The following is a 19,231-nucleotide window of genomic DNA, read 5'->3' as shown; positions in this document are numbered from 1 at the left end:
CAGTGTGATCATCTAATTTTGATCCTTTTTTTTTTTGAATTTTCATATATTTTATTTAATTTTTTCCTGTTTCCATGGCTGTCTTTAGCATTTTTTATTAGTTTCATGTGTACAAAACATAGTTATAGCCAGACATTGCACCCCTCACAAAGTGATAACACCACTCCCCCAATCTACTACCTGTCTGATAGCTTATATAACTGTTATAATTCCATTGACTCTATTCCCCATGCTGTATTCCACATCCCATGAATACATACATACATATATATATATATATACACATGTATACATATGAGAAAATACATATATATATATATATTAATGTATATATATATATATCATATATACATAGATATATAAAATTATACTTGACATTCAATATTATTCAACTTCAGGTGTACAGCGCAGTGGTCAGATATCTACACCATCCATGATGTGGTCTCCCTAATAAGTCTAGTTTTGATCTTTTCCTTAGGAGTAGGGTAAATGTATATTACGGTCCTGTCTAGGTGAGTCCCAATTGTCCATTGCCTCAGCATACTGTTTGAATTAACAATTGGCCACCTAAAATTGTCTAGTTTGGACTATAAATTTTAATGTCACCGTACCAGGAGCCAGTGGTCAGAGTACTTATGCCAATAAAATCTATACGTGCCTTGAATAAATATTCAAGCTTTAGAGACAACAAAAAATGCACCATGATGTGGGCAAATAAAAAGTATTTTCTAGTAGAATCACATTCCAAAATTTAGAATACTATGAAATTTTCGTGGAAGGTAGTTATTTCAAGAATGGAATATATATTCATTATTATGCATGGGGATTTTGCATATCCTAGTGCACAGAGCATTTTCACTCATATCAAACCTGTGTGCTTTACATATGATTTTGGAGAGCATTTACATGTATCATATTGGCTGCAAAAGTATAATAATTTGTTGCTCTAGAATATGGGATAACCAAAAGTTAAAGAAACTGTATTCCTTTTTGTGAGGTCTTAAATTCTAGGACTCAGGAGTAATCACTTCTTAGTTGGTAAGTGATATTCAGAAGGCTTATCTAGCATAAATTGCCAGGATAGCCTCACCTTTGAATGAAAGATGGCATACAGATAATACCTCATATGTTGCAGCAGTATGACCTGGAAATGGAGATGAAATAAACTTCTTAATGGAAACATAGTATCACCAAAGATACTTTTATTGGTAATGAACCCAAGACAGCTATTCAATGATACTGTTAACAGGAAATATTTTTAAAATGAGACGATTGTGGCATAAACTACCAATCGAAGTATTAATTAGCCCTTAACCTTTTACTTCCCATATTACAAATGAGTAATTATCTGGTGCAAAATTAAATTAAGTAAATGTCACTCTAACATGACAATACAACGTTTGGAAAAAGTTTAATCATTATTACCAATTGTAACCTATTGATCTCACTTTATATTGGACATGACTCCGTAGAAGCAAGTGAATCTATTTATGCATGAGACTGATAGATAACTATTTCTGAACTCTTCTCCTACTGTTGACTGATCATCTGCATTTCTACAGAAAATGATGCACAACAGATCTGTTACCACCTTACTTCCAAATTATTACTGAGGTGTTTTATAAGCACTGGTTTCCTGATCATCTAAATTATTATTTCAATAAAGTTAGAATGGTTCCCAAAAGACATTATAAATAGGTTATCAAATGATCCCTTTAAGGCAAAAACATTATACAGATAATGAGTTGGCTCATAATGCTAAAATTTTCTCTTTTCCTAGAGGCTCACACACTTTAAATTAATTTGTAGCAAATAGCATAGCCTCAGAATATGTAGAGCAAAATTTTGCCAATTTTTGTGGCGAAATAGGTAAATCCAAAACAATACCTGACAATTTTAACACATCTTTTTCTGCTATTAATATACAGAAAAATACAAACTATGTAAATTTAATTACATAATGAACAGATAAATCCAATGACTATAGATAGTACATAGCACCCAACAATTTTCAGATAGTCACATCAAGCACTCAGAAATCATTTCAAAATCCACAGTAGTCCATAAAGCAAGGTCTTAAACACATTTCATTCTAGAATTGTAAAGACTATGGTTCCTGACAAAATGAATTAAGCTTTAAATCAGCCAAAACTGTTATAAAATAAGAAACACTCCTAAATAGCCAATTGGTAAAAGAAAATATAATATAAATAAGAAAATATTTTGAACTGAATGTTGATGAATAATATGTATTGCAACTAAATTAGTTATTTAAAAAAAATTAGCCTTATAGTAATATATTAAGAACCATGCAGGAAGACAGTTAGCAAGAAAATCCATCTCAGGTAGTTAGAAAAACATACACCAAAATAAATCATGGGGAATAGCAAGAAGGGAATATTAGTGATAAAAGATAAAATTAATTGAATAAAAAATAAACATAAACATATCAACAAAACCAATAGTTATACCTTTAAAAGACAAAAGGTGTCAACAGTTTTCAGATCACTGGTAAAATTAAGAACGAAAAAGAGTTACGAATAACCAAGATCAGGAATAACAAAGGGAACACTACTAGAGAAAATGTAGATACTAAAATAATAAAAGTATATTATGTATAAGTAAACAACAATACATTTTTAAAATTTAGCTTAAATGTCTGTTTCTAGAAAATACAGAGAATAACTTAAAAGAAAATGGAAAACATGAATAGTCCTATAATCACTAAAGAAGTAGATACTGTAATTTCAGATCTCCCAATGAGAATTCCAGGTTGATATTTCTTCACTATTAAGTTCTACAAAACTTTTAAAAAGGAAGAACTCATTTCAATCCTATATCAACACTTCTAGAAAAATAGATAAAGAGGAAATATTCCCCAAAGCATTTTCTGATGCATCATAGCCTTTGAGAATATATGAAAGAATGATTATCAGAAAATCTCACTCATAAACAGAAGCAAATAACTTTTAAAAATTTAGCAAATCAGATTCAAGAAAACATAAAAAGGATAGCGTATCATGGTCAATAGAAGTTTGTCCCAGGAATGTAAAGCGACTTCAATGTCGTAAAATCTTAAGTTCATCTTACCAGATGCAGAAAAGAAATGATGCATGACATATACTAATTATTAAGGTTAAAAATTAATCTTAATAGAATTTACAGATAAATTATTAAAATAAAGAGGAAAGTTCAGTGCATTTGCTGGATGCAAAAATCAAAATATAAAACTCTATTGTGCATTCTTTTTTTGATAATGACTACTTTGATATGGATCAGCCCTCCTGAAAAACTGTGTGTATGTTTAAAGTGACCAAGGTAGTGAAAGTTTGTGGCAATATTCAGAAGGAAAGCCCCTCCAAAACAAACAAACAAACAAACAAACAAAAAACAACAACAACAAAAAACAAGTGAGTCCAGACATTTGGGCCATTATAAACCTAAAGGCAATTTTTGCTTCTATAATGAAACAGAAGTGAGGGGCTAAGTTGCAGAGTACAGCTTTTGCCAGTCCTGGATTTAAAGGAGAAAAAAAAAAGGGGGGGTTTGGAGCTTTCAAAATGGAAATGGCTTTAGTACACATCCCAACATTTTAACTGCAATCAAGAAGGATTACCTCTAAGAACAAGTCTGAACTGCAAAGAGATCAGTCCTCAGAGGAACTAAAGTCAAACTCCAATTGCATTTAAGTAGATAACTGTGATCTTACTTGCCTTTACTTAGCAAAATCTCACCTACTGCGATATCATCCATATACTCAAATTATTTTCAGAATTTTCCTTACCCAATATTTGGAACCAAAACTAAAAAGAAAAGAAAAATATATGAAGCAGCCAAATAAAAAAAGTAAAAGATACTATTATAGCAGATGCAAAGCACATCAGCACAATTGATTTATCAGTTACCAGGCACAAACCTTAAGAAAAATTAGTAATATGAGCTAGAAATTAAATGACAAAATTGAGGATTCTGGAGGAAAACTAGACCTTATTAAAAGCTTCCAACAAATTCCAAAACAGAGATTCAAAATTCAATAGATGGGTTTAATAGATTATACATTTTTAAAGAAAAACTAGAAATTTGGAAAAGTAGAAGAAAATATCTAGATTAAACATTAAGAGGAACAAGGAGGGGGAATACACGAAAGAAAATTAAGAGATTTCTGGGACATAATGAATACATACTATCTATACCTTACATATAAATGGCATCCCAAAACAACTGACTTCCAGACAACAGGGAAGAAGCAATATTCAAAAATATAATAAACAATATTTCTTAAAGCTGGGGGAAGGTATCAAGAGATTTAAAAACAAACAAACAAAAATACTATGAAAATTAGCATGATAAATAAAATATATATATAGCCCCACTGTCTCAGCTTGCTCAGGCTGCCGTAGCAAAATACCAAAGACTGGGTGGCTTAAACAACAGAAAATATTTTCCAGTTTTATTTAGAAATAACTAACATATATCACTATAAGTTTCAGGCATACAACATGATGGTTTGATTTACGTATATTGTGAAATGATTACCACAAAAAGCTCAGCTAATATCCATCATCTCATACAGATATAATAAAAAGAAAAGAAAGAAGAAAAAGAAATTCTCCTTGTGATGAGAATTCTTAGGATTTACTCTCTTAACAGCTTTCCTACGTATCACACAGCAGTGTTAACTAGTCATCACGGTGCACACTGCCTCCTTAGTGCTTATCTTTACATTAACTGGAAGTTTGTACCTTGTGATCATCTTCCTCCAATCCTCCTTTCTCTCAACTGTCTACCTCTGGTAAACACAAGTCTTACCTCTTTTTTTATGATTCATAAATTTATTTTCTCACAGTTCTGGGGGCTGGAATTCCAAAATGAGGGAGCCTTCATGGTCAGGTTCTGGTGAGAGCTCTCTTCCTAGTTCTCAAACCAAGCAATCTTTCTGGTGCCTCTTCATATAAGGTCACTAATACCATCACGAGGAGGACCCCACGCTCGTGACCTCATCTAACCTTAATTAACTCCTAAAGGCCCTGGCTCCAAATATCATCACACTGGGGGTTAAGGCTTCAAAATACCAATTTTGGGGGACACAAATATTCAGTCCATAACACTGTTTAGACACAAATATTCAGTCCAAAACATCCTAAAACTAAAACAAACACAAGAAGAACATCTAAACAGCAGTAAGAAAAAACATGTTATTTTCCTTCAAAGAAAAAAAAAGGAATAATGGAAACTAGAAAATACTGAAATTAAATAAAATATACCTAAACTTATAATACTATGCCCAGTCAATTTTACTTTAAAAATTAAGGGGAAAATAGAGATTTATGCTTCCAGCTATGGTGAAGTAAGCAGGACTGATACCTCCTACCTTTTAAAAAACTGAAAAACTCAGATAAAAATATGACAAAACATTTTTTTGTATATTGGACAAGTAGCACAAAAATATAATTCCTGAAAGGAAAAAAAAAAAGCAATAAGGTTACCCCTAAAATTGCCTTAAATTTCTCCTGGAGGCAGTTTCAAGGCTGTAACACAGGGAGGGAGTGACCCAAACAGAACCATGCAGTCTTCCTGAGTGTGTAGACAGTGATCAGACTTTAGGGAGGGGAAAAGTCTACAATATGTCTGCAGATATCAGAAAAAAGGGAGATGAATAGGGAGAGATCCAGAGATTTGTAGAGTAATCCCCTTGAATCTAGAAACAAACAATATAAAATTCACTGTGTCTGGCATCCAGTTAAAAATTACCAGGAATGCAAAAGCAAGAAAATACAAACCCCAACCAGGAAAGCTTAATCATTAGAAAAAGATGTAGAAAAGAAAGAAGTAACGAAAATACCAGACCAAGAGACTAAAACATGTATGCTAAAGATGCTCTATAAGCTCAAAAAGTTAAAGGAAAACATGACCATGATGAGGGAAAAAATGGAAGATACACAAAACAGACCACAGGAAAATCATAGATAAGAAAAATTGCAATATCAAAAGTGAAAACATATTTATAGCAGATTAGACACTGCAGAAGAAATGTTTAGTGAATGTAAAGACACAGCAATAAAAACTATACAAAACGAAGCACAGAAAAATGCTAACCACAAAAACAATGAGATGAACAAAAACAAAAATAAAAAAACATATGTACAGAGCATAGGTGACCTGTGAAACTATCAAGCAGTCTAACACATGCGTAGTTGGAATCCTAGAAAAGTTGCCAAGCGAGAAAGATGTTTAAAGTAACTATGGCTGACATATTTCCAAAGATGACTTTAAAAATCATAAACTGACAGATGGAAAATGCACAACAAACCCCAAGCAAAACAAATCTAAAAAACTACACCAAGGCACAATTGAATACATTTTCTACTGCACACTGATAAAGGGAAAAACTCCAACAGAGATACAAAAACTTACACATTACATACAGAAGAACATTGGCAAGAATGGGAGTATACTTTTTCAGAAACTATGTAAAGATAGTGACAGTGGAGATACATCTTTAAAGTACTAAAAGAAAAAAAATGTACAATTAGTGTATAAAAATAATTATATGTCTGAAACAAATAAAATCCAAGAAATCCATCACCTGTGGACTTTACACTATTAGAAATATTAAAGAAACTTCTTTTCATAAAAGGAAAATGGTACTTAGATAGAATGAAAGTACATAAATGGCAAATGTGTAATATAAAAGTATTGTATTTAGTGTTTACACCTTTAAAATAATTGACAGATTAAAGTAAAAATAACAACCATGTGCTAGAGAATATATAGCATATATAGTAGTAAAACATGACAACAATGAGTGGAATTATAGATATAAACCACTATAAGGTTCTTGCACTATATAGTGACATGGTATAATGCCATTTAAAGATAAACTTTGATAAGTGAAAGATGTATATTTTAAACCCTAGAGCAAACTCCAGAAAAATAAAACAGAGGTACAACTATCACTAAAGAAAATAAAATAGAATCATAAATATTCAATTATTCTAAAAGGCAGGAAGAGGGGAAAATGAACCAAGGACATATGATAAAAATAGAGAAATAGTAGCAACATGGAAAATTAAAACTCAGCCAGGAACATAAAATGTACTGATTATATGTAAAATAAAACTCATTAATTTTTTGTTCAGCTTTTTGTTGTTGTTGTTGTTGTAAGGACTGGAGTGACAAATTCCAAGTTCTTTACATGTTGGATCTAAAACATTTTCAGTTTTTTAATCTTATTTTCCTTTCCCCCAGCTTTACTGAGATGTAATTGACGTATATCACATGGTGTAAATTTAAGGTGTACAATGTGATGATTTGATAACATATATTGCAAAATGTTTACCCAAAAAGGTTGAAGTATTTTTCACCTCACCTCAGGTAACTATCATTTTGTTATTGTTGTTGTTGCTATGGTGAGATCATTAAAGTTCTGCTCTCATAGCTGTTTTCAAGTATACATTATGGAATTGTTAACTATCGTCACCATGCTGCGCATTAGCACCTTGGGACTTACTTAGCTTATAACTGAAAGTCTACTATTTGCCCAACATCTCCTCATCTCCCCCACCCCTCAGCCGCTGGCCACCAGAAATTTAGTTTCTATGAATTCGATGTTTTTAGATTCCACACATCAGGGAGATCATACAGTATTTATCTTTACCTGTCAGTCTATTAAATGTAGCCATTCCAGTTGGAAGATTAAATTTGCATTTTGATTAATGACTAATATTAGAAACTTTCTGTATGTTTACTGTCCTGACCACTAATAGATATTTTTTTCATGTACTGCCCCTTTAAGACTTTGCCCCTGGCTGGTTGGTTGGTTGGTTGGTTGGGTTTTGTTTGTTTGTTTGATCAAATAATCTGCCATTTTCTTTCCAGATTCATAAAAGGACTTTATGTATTCTGGATATAAGTCCTGTTTCAATTATGTCTTACAAATAGCATGTCTTATTTTGCGATTTTGTCCTTTTTAAATTTCATAATAGATTTTCATTAAAAGAGTCCTTAATTTTAATGTAGTATAATTTATTACTCTTTTCATAAGTTTTATTTAATGATTTTCATGTTATATATAAGAAAACTTCCATAGTCTCAAAATCATGAATATATTGCCTAATGTTATTTCCTAAAAGCTTAATCATTTTGCTTGTGACATTTATGTACATAATCCACTGGGCATTGGTTTTATATATGGTGTAAAGATTCATTTTTTATTACATTAATTGCTATTTGACAAATCAATGAAAACATTTTCTTTACACCACTGTTATGCTTTGACATTTTTGCTAAAAATCATGGATATATAGACACAATGTATGACAAATATTACACAGTATAACAGTGAAATGAAGAGTGTTTTTGGACACTTTGTATGTTCTCTCCCTCTATTTGATTGTATCTGTACTTATTAGACTACATTGGCATAGCTGTATAAGTTTTGATACCTGATACTGCCCGTCCTCGAAAGTTGTAGTTCAAAATATTTCATGGTTTTCATGGCCACGTTTTATTATAAACACAGTAGTCATTAACTTAAAGTCATGAACTTTACCTTCATCTTTACCTTGTTCTTTATTCCTTCCTCTATCTCCATTTTTCTAACATAGTTTTATTTCCTTTTAGCATTTCCTTTATTGTTGGGTAGGCTGTTGACATATTTGCTTTCTTTAGTCTGCTGACATATTGTCTTTTTGTTTATTTAAAAATGTCTTCAGTTTGTCTTCATTTTTCTCCATATATGCAGCTGTGTTAATATTTGAATGCACATTGTATCATCGTGTACACTGGAAGGAACTGACACCTTGATTATTAAGAAATATTCCTCTTAATCGCTTACATTGTTCTGAAATCTATGCTGAACGATAGTCTTGCTTCCCTCTGGTTAGTATTTACATGATACATCTTTTTCACCTTTTTGTTATTACTCTATCTGCATTTTTAAATTTATAGTGGCTCTCTTTCAGGGGAAATATTGTTGGGTGTTGCTTTAATATTCAATTTGATAATTTCTGCCTTTTAATTGCAGTGTTCAGACCATTTTAACAGTTTCATTAAAGGAGAGAAAAATATAAGAATGGTCACACGATCTCTGTTTCCATTCACTATTATAACAGATCTCCTAACCTGTTCAATTAGATAATGAAAATATAAGAGACATTTTAATAGTACCATTTATATATATATTATAAATAAAATTATGTAAATGCAGGAACAACTACAACCTATGAAAACGAGTAAGAGTTCAGCAAAGTTACTTAGAAGACAATGATAAAAAGCAACAATAGTATATTGACACAATTAATTGAAAATGTTACATTTTAAAAGCCCAATGCAAACACACAAAAACATTGTTTAACATGAAGAAATAGAAATGTAAGATATATAAGGAAAAATGTATCAAATATTATAATAGGACCTGAAAAAGACCACTAATAGATTTTATACTCAATATTAAAAAATGAAAACAAAATATTTCTTCCCAAACTAAAATAAACATCAAATGTGACTCCAATAAAATTTACAACATGATTTTTCACCAAACCTGTCTACTCCCAAAATTGAAACAGAAGGATAAAGAATAAAGAGCCAACATTAGTCAAGGCAATTTTGAAGGAGGAATGGAAAAAGGAGATTCATTCATTTTACAATCTGTCAGGCTTATACATAGAATAATTAAATTACAGATGGTATTTGTGCAGGAATAATGAATAATAAAACAGATAAAATAGAAATAAAATAAAATAGAAAATCAGGAAATATATGTATGCATATATGAAAGTTCGGTGCACAGCAGTTAGAATTTCAGTTCAATGTGAAAAGGGTGGAATATTGAACAAGGACATTTTGGTTGTTTTCAAGTTTTGGTAATTATGAATAAAGCTGCCATACAGATGTGTGTGCAGGTTTTCATGTGGACATAAATGTTTAACTTCCTTGGGTCAATACCAAGGAGCATGATTGCTAGATCATATAGGAAGAGTACGTTTAGTTTTGTAAGGAACTGGCAAACTTCCAAAGTGTCTGTACCATTCTGAATTCTCACCAGTACTATATGAGAGTTCCTGTTGCTCCACAACCTCATCAGCATTTCGTGTTGTCAATGTTACGAATTTTGGGCACTCTAATAGGTGTGTAATGGCATCGCATTGCTTCAATTTGCAGTTCCCTGATGACATTCGAGGTGAAGCATCTTTTCATATGCTTATTTTCCATCTGTACATCATCTTGGTGACATGTCTCTTAAGGTTTTCACCTATTTTTTAAACGTATTGGTTTTTTGTTTGTTTGTTTTTTGATGACTTTAAGAGTTATTTGTGTATTTTGGGTAACAGTCATTTATCACATATATCTTTTTCACATATTTTCTCCCTGTCTGTGACTTGTCTTCTCATTCTCTTGATATTGTACAAAACAAAGTTTTCATTTTAATGAAGTCCAGCTTACCAATTATTTACATCATTGATTATGTCTTAGGTGTTGTATGTAAAAACCTATCACCCTACCCATGGTCTTCTATGTCGTTTCCTATGATTTTATAGTTTTGCATTTTACATTTAGGTTTCTATTACATTTTGAGTTAATTTTTGTAAAGGGTGTAAAACCTGTGTCTAGATCCATTGTTCTGTATGTGGATGTCCAGTAGTTCCAACACCATTTGTTGAACAAACTATCCTTGCTCCATGGTATTACTGTCTTTGCTCCATTGTCAAAAATCAGTTGACTATATTTAAGAGAGTCTATTTCTGGGATCTCTATTCTGTTCCACTGATCTATTTGTCTAGTCTTTCCTAATACTACACTGCCTTGATTTACTGCAGCTCTATAGTTAGTTTTGAAGACAGGGAGCGTCAGTCCACCAACTTTGTTTTCAAAATTGCATGGGCTATTCTGGGTCTTTTGCCTCTCCATATAAACTATAGAATCAATTTGTCGATAGCCACAGAATAACTTGCTGGAAATTTGATTGGGACTTCACTGAATATAGATATAAATTAAGTTAACCAAAAATGACAATCTTGACAATATTGAACCCTCCTCTTCAAGAACAAGGAGTATCAATATATTTAGTTGTATACTTGTACTATTTTATGTTTAACTTGCAATAGATCACTTAGTAAACTTCAGAAGTAAAAATATTTGGATCATTTAAACTAAGATACTGTATTTGGGTCTGTGACAAAAGATATTAATTTTGTATATTTGTAATCAAACTTATTTTGAGATTTATTGTTGTTTTCAGTTTATACTAAACTCCTAGTTATTCAGAATGATTATAGAAGGCTGGTTAATTTATGTTCCAGTGAAGTGAAAATTCCTATATATCCGTAAGACAGATTATTAATTTACAAGGAATTGCAGCATTTCAAAATGCCCCTAAAACTGAAAAGAAAAATAAGAGGTACATCTGTGCAACTAACTATTCCTCATAAGGACTTCCAGTGCCGTGGAGTTGCCATTCTTGTTATTTCTAATGTATTTGATACATAGATTTTTAAAAATAAATCCCTGATATTTGTTTCTGTTTCTCATATGAGTATTTTGCATAAAAGTGCATTGCAAAGTATGTAAATAGATGTGCTCTTGGTTATTTGGAGTAGACTAAATTAGAGTTTCTCATACAGCAGTCCATCTTATAACTGAAGTTACTATTTTATTAATGCCTGGAGTTATTCCAAAACTGACTCAAGAAACATTCTGAGAAACAAAAGCATAAAAAAATACCTATTTGAGTGAAACACCTGTCTAGGTATACAGGACAGACTTGTGAATTTCTGAGGTCTAGAGCTTATGAGAACAAAACATTTACTTGTTCACAAGGGTATCATGTGGCAAAATAAATTATATGGACAATACCAAGATGATAAGGATGAGTTTTACTTGGGCTTGATGACAACTGGATTCTCACTTGATGTACCTTCACACTTGATGTACCTTCTCACTTGATGTATTCTCACTTCAGTACCTTCTTTATTTATCATTACTTTTCATGCTGGGACATTAGATCCCTTTACATGAATACCCTTGTACCATTGCACAAGGAGTCATATATGTGTATTTTGTCCAAAAATATTTAGAATCAGGAATACCACTTTGATACTGCCCATAAAACATGAGGTATGAACATTAAGTTCGCGAACTCATCCTAGAAAAAGTGCTACATACCTCATTGCTGAATATCACTATGGTCACCTTTGAAGTACTCCCGTTGTGAAGCTATGCACCAACACCAGTGCCCAGTCCACCCTTCAAAGCAATTTTGGAATTCTTTTTCTGGAATGGCCATCAGAGCTGTTGTTGTATTACCCTTGATGTCCTGAGTGTCGAAAATGTCTTCCTTTCAATATTTCCTTTATCGTCAGGTAAAGAAAGAAGTCATTGGGGGCCAGATCAGGTGAGTAGGGAGGGTGTTCCAATACAGTTATTTGTTTTTTGGCTAAAAACTCCCTCGCAGACAGTGCCATGTGAGCTGGTGCATTGTTGTGATGCAAGAGCTATGAATTGTTGGCAAAAAGTTCAGGTCATCTAATTTTTTCATGCATCCTTTTCAGCACTTCCAAATAGTAAACTTGGTTAACGGTTTGTCCAGTTTGTACAAATTCATAATGAATAATCCCTCTGATATCAAAAAAGGTTAGCAACATCATTGCAACAAAGTTCGCAAACTTAATTGTCAGAACTCACATAGCGAAGCATTGTTGAAATTTTTTAAAGAATGGGTCTATACCTTTAATAAGAGCTACTGGTATTTTATGATGAATAGAGAACAAATCCAAGAAGTGATTCAGATGTTAAATGTCTCACTATTATGTGACTCATTCTTAGATACTACTTTCCAAGCTGAGTGTCCACATATAACTACATCAGTCAAATCCATGAATGCCACAGGTCCACTTTTATTATCACTATAATTGTTGTATATTGACTCATTCTTTAATTATATCAACCTAAAATTCTGAGATTCTACAGTTTCATTTCAAGATGTGTATAATATTGAAAAATACTTCATAAAGTAAGCTTGATAAAATGAAAACATTATATTAAAAATAAATATAATTTTATTTGTATTTCCTTTTCAGTTCTCTCTTTCAAGTAGAGCATTCTTGTTGTGAAAAAGTTTATCTTTCTGTTTCTTTATAAATAATAAATGCATGTTTTCAATTGTGGATTATTTCTATGTTGGAATCATTATTGGAGTATGCACTGAAATAACCTAAGAGGCACTCATTTGCCTGTAATGGAACTCTATCTTCAAGACATAAATAAATAAGCAGGTATTAAAAGGTTATTTGTTTGCCAGATATTAAACAGTATGTTAAGGCTTCAGGATTTAGCATAAGAATCCATATTTGCATGCAAAGTGATCAAAAAGGAAGCCAGGTTCTTATTATGGATTTACAATTGCCTGATATTAAGAACAGCCATCTTTTAAATAATGTTGCTTTCATAGCAGCAACAAAGTTTTCACCTCAGTTGACAAATCTTAAGTGCCTGATCGTTTATTGTATATTGTAAATACAGGGAGGGAAACGTGTTTTTATGTCAAGCTGGTCATACCTTAAATATTCCTAACAGTCCAAAGGTAAGGTTAATTAGACAAATGGGATTAAGCCACCATCCTGCAAGGTCTCAGTCCTCATCAAGCTTTACATATGTAATCAGGCATGATGAAGAGGTTATCATTTGAGACTAAGTTATACATTACCTCGTGCATATCAATATCCCCAATGGTGTGTCTTCTTTATCCCCTCTCAATGATAAAATATCTTCAATATTGCAATAATAAAATATGATGAGGTTCTTCAACATTCTAGATATCAAATACTTCTGTGCCAAACTGTAATATCTAAGTTGAGTGTTTTATCTAAATTAGCACTTTTCAAAATCAAGTCTCTAGGTTTTCTTATATTAATGTTTTCAGCTAGTAAGGATATGTCTATAAAGGCCCTGATTTTTTTCACACATCTTTCCATGTAGTGATAGCTATCAATTTCATTGTTTTTCCCCTTTATATTACGTCACTAGCAATATTAAGTCAGTGTTTATGATCAATGCAGTATACATAGATTCTTCCAGTCTGTGAGTTTCTTCACATGGCAAATTATGGATTTTCTTTTAGAAGCCTTTGTGTTGTCATGGTTTTCCTTGCTATAACATCCCCAACATTCAGTTTCATATTGATGAGAGATGTCTCAGTTTACCCAAAGAATTCTAAACCTGACATATGCCAAAATACCCTTAGTGCAGCTCATGGTGGTATAAGGGAGGTTAAGTGCACGGCCAGTGGAATAGGTTGCTTATCAAAATAACAGAAACAATAACTTAGGCTGAATCTGTACAAACTGGATTTTTTCCAATGGGTTTCATAGCCAGTGTTTTGCAATTAAGATTGTTGCCATGAATCTGATGTCAGCTGCCAGGAGTACTCTCCACATGACATTGATCTCTCCTGGACCTAAATGTAAAGTCATCATTATCTCCTAAAACAAATTATGTATTCAGACCTCTCCCTAGGACACTTCACAGTAAGAACTGTAGTATTAGCAACCCACAGGGCCAACACTAACAGTAGGCACGGAGAGCAGAGGCCTTTCTACATCAAGTGCTGCCAGCTAAGACATTTTTAGTTTTGGTGTCAGTACTTATGGGCTTTGGGGAGAACTGTGCATTACCTCTCTACCTTCTGGAATATCTGCCTAAATGAGATAACACATCATCACATTAACAACAATAGCCTAATGTTGAAACCTATCTCAGAGGTCCCAATGATTCTACTTCTAATAAGTATATTTACATAATCTCAAATGGAAGTAACCTCTTTTTCCACTGAGTTCACAACTATTTGTGGTTTTTCATCAGTACTTATGGTAGTTCTTTCTGCACTGTAATACCCACACGTCGGCTATTGATGAATAATTATTTCTTAGACAAAAATTCTGGTTGGATTCATTTGTACCTGCTTCATAACAGCAAGGACAGGGTTTTGATCCATCACCTATCAGAAAACAAGTCCCTGAAGAATCGTGCTGAGATTAAGAAAAGGAAAGGACAGCAGTATAAGGGCACAGGAAAAATAAATACCTGATGTGAAGGGTGAGACTGCAGTAAAACAGGATCAAACTCTGACAACAGGAAAATGCGAACACAAAAATGAAAAGACCTAACAGTCAATACTTAAAAATTCTGTCCCACTGATAGCCTTAGAATCTTTCGTTTCTAAAATAAAAGCAAAAGATTGCACATGTTTTACATGATAGAGAAAGCCTCATCTACATTGTGGACCAATGCCTTGGGTTTAACACTCATATTTAAACATCTGACCATTGTTATTTAACATTTACCATTATCAATATAGAAGTAAAAGAATTTCATGCCACTACTTGCTATTAGTTCTAGAAACAGAGGTCTGGCTCTTGTCAGTAGAATCATAGTTTCAGTAACTTTATAACAAAAGCCATGCCAGTTGTAAGGAAAACTATCCCACTAAGTCACAAAAGAAAAGGCAAAAAATAAAAAAATTAAAAAATGGAAGGCAAAGTCAAGCAGTAATTTTCCAGTGTCAATATTTCCTGTCAGTTGCAATTTTCTCTCCCTGATAATCGTGACTTTTTCTCAGATCTCAGAGATTTTCTGTCTCATAAAACACACACACACACACACACACACACACACGAGCGATTCTGATTCTATGTCAGTGTTCATAGAACCAAAAGAATAAAAACGGGTTTCAATAATGAACAAAATGGACATAGACTGTGACCTGATAGTTCTCACAATCTGGAAGGGAAGTCAATTTTAGTTAGATAACTGCACAGAGAGATATAAAATTGTAATGAATTTCAGGTATATGGTACTACGAAACCATATACAGGTAACCCCCATATAACACGGCATGTCTATAACACAGTTTCACTCTAACACGGTTTGAGAATTAGAGAAATCCCGGAACAACACAGAGCATATAGAGTAGAAGTCAAGATAATGCTGAAGAAAGTTCAGAGGATGAAGATATCTTGTCAAAAAGAAAACGCCCTCGGTTAATGGTGCTTAGTAGTGATGACGAAGAAAACATTATTTAATACATATTAATATGTTATACTTTTGTGAAAATTGTTTTAGTAAAGATATTTCTCTTAATTATAAAAAATATAATAGTATGTTTTGTTTTGTTTTTAATTTTTGGAAACTAACCCCGTTTTTTGTACCAGTTCTTTGTTTCATATAACACGGCATTTTTAGGAACAATAAGAAAAGATAATCTGGTCAGGCAGAGGAAGAAATGCTTCCTTCAGAAGTGACTATTGTGTTGACATAGTAGGCAAAAAGCAGTCCGGAGTGGTGATCTCCTTAGGGAGAAACAACCACTTGCAAAGAGCTGGATGGGAGGTCACCAGACAGGGCAGAAGTACCTAAAGGCCTATGTGCCTGCAATGTAGGAAGGGAAGAGGACATGGTGTGGGATGAGTTGGAAGCATTTAGAAAAATAAGAAAGCATGCAGAGCATGGTGAGCCATGATAAAGAACTCACCCTGCATTCTAAGAGCAATGGTGTCTAGAGAGATATGATATCTCAGTTTTGTGTTTTGTAAAGCTCTTTGGCTGCCTGAGACATAACAGGTGCATCAGTGGATGTGAGCAATAATTTAGGAAGTCTCTGGAGTAGCTTGAGAGATCAAATTATATTATTTGGGACCAGCATACTGATGGTCCCAAATGGAGAAAAGTGAATGAATTCAGTAAGGTGTTTTTTTTTTTTTTTTTGCTTAGTAAATATGACTAGATTAGGTGATAGACTTTGTGGAATGCAGGAGATAGGTGACAAAATGATTCTCATTTTTTCCGGTATACAGTGAAGTCATAGATTGAGCCCAAGAATATCAAAAGAGTATTTTCAGAGAGATGACCAAGAGCTTAGTTGGCCGCCTGTTAAATTTAAGGCATTTAGGTAATTATATATACCACATTGGACATGACGGGCAATGCATACATACATTTGTGAGAATCATAATGTTTGTGTTCTTGGAGAATTTTTCATACTCTCTTCTTTTCAAAGTGAGTACAGCATAATATAGCAGGTTTCCTCTTTGTTCTACTTTTCAGGCTTATTAAACCTAATTCATGGAACTACTTTAGCATTTATAATTAGCATATTACATTGTCCTATAGATAACCCTAATTTTCTAACTGTGTTTTTGTGGCCCAAGTATCTGGTATGATTTCAAGTATATAAATATATACCTAAAGATATTAAACATAAAAAATATCTATAGTGTTGAGGGCATATACACATTTTTAGAACTACTTCATACAGATAGTCTAAAAATCAAACAAATTAATGTTTATTAAAAAGTACTGGAAAGTGTCAAATGATATGTTTGTCACTATAAGTGATTAAGGCACTGTCAACTAATAGTATCAGACTTGGTCATTTACAAGCCTTAAACACAGGGTAGTTTGTTTCAAGAAAATAAAAGTATTTTAAATATTATATGTTCAATGTCATTAAGTATACTTTAACATTTAGAAGTTGTATCAGTTTTGTAGAGTGGTTATCATTGTTATGTGTACACTAAATTATCTTTAGATACATATGTATCTATTTACACAGGCATGCACATCTGTTCAGACATTATTTTTGTTTAAAGTAATCAGTGCTTTAGTTAAACAAGAAAGCACAACAGAAACAGACAAAAGTACTATTTTACTGGACAAGACTAATTGAAAATGCCACAGTAAGAAAAATTACAGTCGTGACAACCACCACCACCCTCAATGGTCCTGCACTAATAACTAATGGATATTCCATTGCCTCTTTATTGTACTATTTCTCCATTCATTACTTCCTCTGAGAAAGTTCCCAGTATTCTATTTACTTTTTTAAAGGGATTTAATGGATGTGCTATGAATTTTCAATGAGCTATTTGAAATTTGAGGAACCTAATTATGAATGTATTTACTTTCTCTTTTTCAGGGTGATTAATTCCATGCAAGAATTTCACCTAATATTACTCCAAAGAAAAAATAGAAAGGGAAAAGGAGATTCTACTCCTACAGACTAATGGACTGGTAATTAAAAAATTGAATTAAGCATTAACTCAGAAGAGACATTTTCAATACATAAATTATTTCTGTTTAGCCTTCTATTGCCAGGTTAATTAAGTAAATCCTTTGGCCTTGATTATAGCCATTAGTAAATGAAACTGTATTTGAATTCACAAAGTCTTGTGAGTTACACTAGGGAATCTATATCAGTAAATATATTTCCTTCGCTAAGAGCTTTCATAAAGTCAGATGTTTTGTTTAGAAAAAGTCGGCCTTATCCACGGAAAACAAAAATTTGTTAATTACCTAGTTAATCATTTGGGCAGATAAAAATCTCTGGAGTTTCTGGTGTGGTTGCCTTTAAGAAAAAACCCTTATACTTTTCCATATCTTAAAATGTGTGTGATCACCTCAGGTACAGACAGGGTCCTCCATTTCTTTAAGAAAAGTAAAAAAATGGGAAATCGAGAATGTCTTTCTCAAGTTGCTTTATTTAATAAAAAGCTCAAGGACCGAAGCCACAAAAGCAATTCTTAAGATAAATGAATAAATCATGTACCAAAGGAGTATAGGTAATAAAATATACATAGAAAAAACCTACACTAAAATAATGACTTCTAATCTATCTTCTGCATACTCAGACTCATCATTTTATGCTAGTAAGAGTTACAATAAATTAACCACGATATAACCTAATATATCCTTTTTGTTTATGTCTTAATAGTAGTCATTCTACATTATCTTGAGCACCCTAGCAACAACACACTGGCTGCCTGTTTTAAATCTCATGTAATCCATAGCCTCATGATTCAGAAATAAATTCTTAACAACAGTCTCCATGTTCTCTTAAGGACAGACATTTCTGTTGCTGGCATACTGAAGCTGCAATATGCTGCAAAATAAACTACAGTTATTAAGTATATTCTATCCATTCCCTCCAGGAGATCTCAATTGCTAAGCACCAAATTACCAACAGACCATGTAGGCTGGATCAAACCCTGCTCTTTATAAAAATGTACCCATAATCATTTTCTGTGTTGTGACATTTTGATACAAATGTATCCCTAAGAGCAGCAAGAGATGACTATATCAAGTATTTTGGAGAAGAATAAAAAAAATAAAATAAAAAAGAAAGAAATATGTCAAATTTAAACCAAGTAAACTAGAAAAATGGCAAAACAATAAGATCGTT

The 19,231-nt window shown here is 32.6% G+C and overlaps 1 protein-coding gene across 3 annotated transcripts in view; it reads right to left on the bottom strand.

Moving 5' to 3' along the window:
- The window catches only part of LRFN5 (leucine rich repeat and fibronectin type III domain containing 5), a 266,786-nt gene that overhangs the window by 108,354 nt on the left and 139,201 nt on the right, over positions 1 to 19,231 (bottom strand). The gene's annotated exons all lie outside the window — the stretch shown is intronic.

Source organism: Rhinolophus sinicus, linkage group LG03, assembly GCF_036562045.2.
Source record: "Rhinolophus sinicus isolate RSC01 linkage group LG03, ASM3656204v1, whole genome shotgun sequence".
Classification (NCBI taxonomy): Eukaryota; Metazoa; Chordata; class Mammalia; order Chiroptera; family Rhinolophidae; genus Rhinolophus; species Rhinolophus sinicus.
Note: the sequence above shows the minus strand (reverse complement) of the source record. Positions and strands in the feature narration are given on the sequence as shown.